General features: G+C 39.8%; 1 pseudogene; it reads left to right on the top strand.

Moving 5' to 3' along the window:
* Positions 1 to 1,169: 1,169 nt before the first annotated feature.
* LOC111722607 lies at positions 1,170 to 1,598 on the top strand (annotated as a pseudogene).
* Positions 1,599 to 4,945: the final 3,347 nt, after the last annotated feature.

The raw sequence follows: 4,945 nt of genomic DNA, 5'->3' as shown, positions 1-4,945 counted from the left end.
TGATTCAGAAAGTTTTCCCTTAGGTCTCCTCAGAGAGCATTTCCTGAATAAGAGAAGAAATAGGAGACACCGCCCTCTGGCACGCGCATGTTGGTTCACCCTGCAGGGATAAAAAGAGGACCAAGGTGAAGGCCAGCAGAATGGGTGAAACTTGCATTCTTAAGCTGATTTAGACTCCTTATGTCTCAGTTTCCTCACCTGTAAAATGGGGGTAATAGGAGTAAATGTGGATTATATAGGGCAGGCAATAACCCCATGAGGCAATAACCCCAGACAGCCTGGAACAGAGTCAACACAGAATCAGCCATATTGTTACCCTCATGGGGACCTAGACCCACATGTGGTTGCTCAGTTCCTGAGCGCACAGGGTGTGTGTGAACATGCACACCACTGTTTCAAAGCAGCAGTCCTTTTGTAGGAGTGTTTTATGCTAGACATATGCTTAGGCTGAGGGCAGCTGAACACTTCTTTTTGAAGAAAAGAGCAGAGCAAAGTTCCAAGTTATGATTGATAGCTGTTTTTCTCTCCCTCTTTTCCATACATATGGTTAAAATTTATAAACACATTCTTCTTAGTTATCACAAGAATGGAGAAGCAAGAGTCCAATGTACTCAATTCTGATATGAGGACAATGAATGCTGGTACATGGTGGGGGTTAGGGGAATGGGAGAGCGGAGAGAGGGAAGGACGGAGGGGGTCATGGTGTGTGACACACCTCTTGGGGGCAGGACACAATTATAACAGGGACTTTACCTAACAAACGCAAGCAGTGTAACCTGGTTCTTCGTATCCTCAATGATTCCCCAACAACAACAAAAAATGTATACACTCCTAAAGAATTAGCAACTTTCAAAGGCATTTGATGGACTGTATTATTTCTTGCAGACAATTTTTCATAGTGGGAACAAACCTTTGTATTTTAAAAACTATGAAAAAATAAAAGTTGTGTTAAATAGTTGGGCTTTTCCCTTCTTTGAAACGGTATTGCTATAATAGGACTTTACTTTGAGTTATATGGGTTGATGACTGCCAAGAAGTTGAATGATAAAATTTTCCAATGCAAAAATAATAGCTCCACTGAAATGAATGAAATGCTCCAAATATATGTGATGAATAAATTGTAACACTAGTTGAATACTGATTGCCAGATCTTTCAAAGGTTGTTGGAAATGGGTCCCATTAGCAATTCAGGTGAGGGAAAAGTGAGAAACTGATTTCAAATTAAATTTGCAAACTGTTTCTGCCACTGCTGGCGGTGCTTATAGGCTCCTTCAGCGCGGACCTGGTACCTCTTTTGCAAAGCGGCAGCTGAGGAGACTCTGGAGCTCACAGAGAGCAAAGAAAAGCCTAAGGAAGAAGTTGAGACTGAGAACAATGCCGTTAATTCCCAGGTGGCGGGCAGGATGCTTCTGGGTGCCCTTTAAGATGAGGAGGCATCCACCACTTAGTGAACTAATGAAAGCCTATTGTGAAGGACAGGGTTTGTCAATGAGGCAGATCAAATTCCAATCAATGAAACAGGCACACCTGCACAGTTAAAACTGGAGGATGAAAACACAATTGATGTGCTCCAGCCCCAGACAGGAGTTGTCTATTAAAGAGAGAACCTGCTACTTTTCTCCAAAACTCTGTTCTGACAGACCAAGAAGACATTCTCAGTGAGAAAACAACACTTGGGTTCCAGCACATTCTGACTACTAGAGGATGGTTTTCTCTCTTTCTTTCCTTTTCCTCTTTCTCATTCCTTTATTGTACAAAAAGTAAATGCTGTGTGTGCACCAGCATAATGCATTTCTTTTTATTACATAACTAATAGTATGTTTTGATCAACATCAAATGGAGATGGGATAGGGAAAAAAAAATTAGTTTTGTGCAAATAACTCTCTACCTCCATGCTCATTCCGCTCTAATCTTTATATTCTGGGAAATCATTTTGTTCTCATTGTTTTAACAACAACAAAAAACAAAACAAAACAAACATCCTTGCATACCTTGTTCAATTGGATTGAAAAATTTTATTGTTCAATTATTGTAAAACCAAAGACAATTTTTTTTTTTTTTTTTACATAACTGTTACATGTGGGGCAATGTCTTTAAGTAAGGATAAATTACTTGAAAAAACTGAATCCTAGATAGTGTTCCCTTCAAGTCAAATGTCTTTTCTTTAAATAAACTTATTCTTTAAAAATAAATTAATTAATTTGCAAACCTAATCTCACAGCTGCTTACCTATATTTGGCCAAATATAAAATTCCATAGATTTTTCCTCTCACCATTAAAAAAAAGTATGCGTTCACGCATGAAAAAACTGGCCCTAGGAAATCTATCTGAGGAACAGTATAAATAAACAACCATTACTTCACAAAAAACAATTAATTTGTAGATGTGTCATGCAGACTATAACCACCGTATCTGCAAATTTATTATAATACTTTCAAATTAATTAAATGTATTAGACCAGAAGCTGAATAAATCACAATATATTACAAACATCAATGTTTATTTCCAGACATAACCTATCTGGAAAGAAACCATGCCAGTTAATCTCCACACGATGTCACAGGCAGAAGGAAAACAAGACTGAAATATCTTTGACTTGAAACAATGAAACTGTGCCGCCATATCCATTTTCACCACCCAATACAGAAATTACGGGTCGTACTTTACTCAAAGCTGTGGTCCCCAACCCTTGGGCCGTGGGCCAGTCCTGCTCCACAGCCTGTTAGGAACCGGGCCACACAGCAGGAAGTGAGCAATTCACATCACCACCTAAACTCTGCCTCCCGTCAGATCTCCAGCCTCTACTAGGTCATGAAAAAATGGTCTTCCATGAAACTATGGCCTGTCAAGAAGCAGGCCAAGCAGCAGGAGGCAAGCAGAGGGCAAGGACGTGAGGCTTCATCTGTATTTACAGCTGCTCCTCAGGCTTCACCTGTATTTACAGCTGCTCCTCATTGTTCATATCCTGCCTGAGCTCTGCCCCCTGTCAGATCCCCCACCACCATCCACGGAAAAGTTGTCTTCTATGAAACCAGTCTCTGGTGCCAAAAAAAGATTGGGAACTGCTTCCTCAGAATAACTAGATCTAGCCTTAAATACATTTTGGAAACTTCTTGTTGGCAGGATCCAAACTTTTAGCAATATCCATATTAAGTTTGTGTAAATCTATCCCTTCTGACCACCCCTCATACCAACTCCTCATGTCCCTTACTTTATTCCATTTTTTATCCATAGCACTTACCCTAATTCCTCTGTATGTATGTGTATATATTATATACATACAACATGCCTAATATGTATGGCCTGCTTCCCCTCAAAAGAGTTAAGATTTATAAGGACAGTAATCTTTATTGTGTTGAACTCTATGTCCAGAACACTCAGAACAGTGCCTAGCACATAGTGAGCTTTCGATAAATGTGTGCTGTCTAGATGAATTTAAACACATTATGATAGCTCATTATTTAAAGCAAAACAATAGTAGGGTTTTTTTTTTTATTACAAGATGAGTTTTTCTTCCATTTAAAAAACATACACTTACTTCCTAATTAAGAGTCTGCATCTTTCTCCGCCTGCTGCTCTCAAAGAAAGGCACAAGTGCAAGAGGAAAAAAAGTAAAAGGTCATTAAACCACCAAGTGGGTATATGGGTATAGGAGAAAAGGGGTCACAGCACTGCATCGCACACCTTTATCACCAGTGATCTCATATTTAACAGCTCTAGGCCGACAACTTAAAATAACAACGTACCAAAATACTTGCAGCCACACAAACCCAGCACAGAAATCAAAAGCATACTATTGCGACATTAATGAAATAAGCAGGCTTCCTGCAGGTGACAACCTCTGGCTTCAGAGTATTCATTAGGCCACAGTCACAATTTCAGCTATATTTATGTTCACCTTATTTTACTTTGTAAAGGTAAAATGTAAACCACTTAAGCAGAACTCTATAAAAATAATTCTAAGGTGCAAAGTTCTCCTTCACATGAACAGCCAAATGTCTCTTCTCTTTTTGAGACAATCACAAGCATCTATTTTTCTGGTTTTCCTATAAAGAATCATGTTACTCAAGTCTCAATATATAAAAATGATCCTCTAATCTGAGCTCTATCATTTATTAGCTACATGTCATCGAGCACATCATTTATATTCTGAGATCCTCAGTTTCCTAACCTGCTAAATAGAGCCAATACCTGCAGAACTTTTAAGGTTTAGAGCTGTTAACTGCAAAGTCTAGAGCAGCGGTTCTCAACCCACCAGAACTGTATTAAAGGGCTGCGGCATGAGGAACGCTGAGAACCACTGGTCTAGGGAGGGGTCCTCAAACTTTTGAAACAGGGAGCCAGTTCACTGTTCCTCAGACCCTTAGAGGGCCAGACTGCGGGCCCCGGGACAAGTTGGCTACTAAGCAGAACAGGCAGGGGGGCCAAAACATCTGGCAGGCCAGATAAATGTCCTCGGTGGACTGCATATGGCCCGCAGGCTGTAGTTTGAGGATCCCTGGTCTAGAGTGTGGTATCTGGTATGTAGCACTGTGGTATAATGTATATTGAGACAATATGCATTTTAACTCACAGTGTTAAGAAGCAAAATCATGACATAACAAGTAAAACAAAAAGACAACATTTAGAATGAAAAAGATTATTCGCAGGGTATGAATCTGACAAAGGATTGGTAACTAGAATCTAAAGAGAGCTCAAATTAATCAACCAAGAAAGCAAACAATCCTGTCTACTGGGCAGGAGACAGGAAAAGAAATTCTTCTGATAGAGACAGACAAATGGCTAACAAACATTTGAAAAAATGCTCATTGTCCCTGATTAGAGAAATGCAAATCAAAACTACCCTGAGATATCACCTAACCCCAGTGAGAATGGCCCACATCACAGAGTCTGAAAGCTGTGCAGATGCCTGTGTGGATATGGAGAGAGGGGACCACTTTTACAC

The sequence above is a fragment of the Otolemur garnettii genome, unplaced genomic scaffold (assembly GCF_000181295.1).
Source record: "Otolemur garnettii isolate 467f Iridium unplaced genomic scaffold, OtoGar3 scaffold00006, whole genome shotgun sequence".
In the NCBI taxonomy this organism is placed as follows: Eukaryota; Metazoa; Chordata; class Mammalia; order Primates; family Galagidae; genus Otolemur; species Otolemur garnettii.
This window is presented reverse-complemented; position numbering and strand designations above follow the sequence as displayed.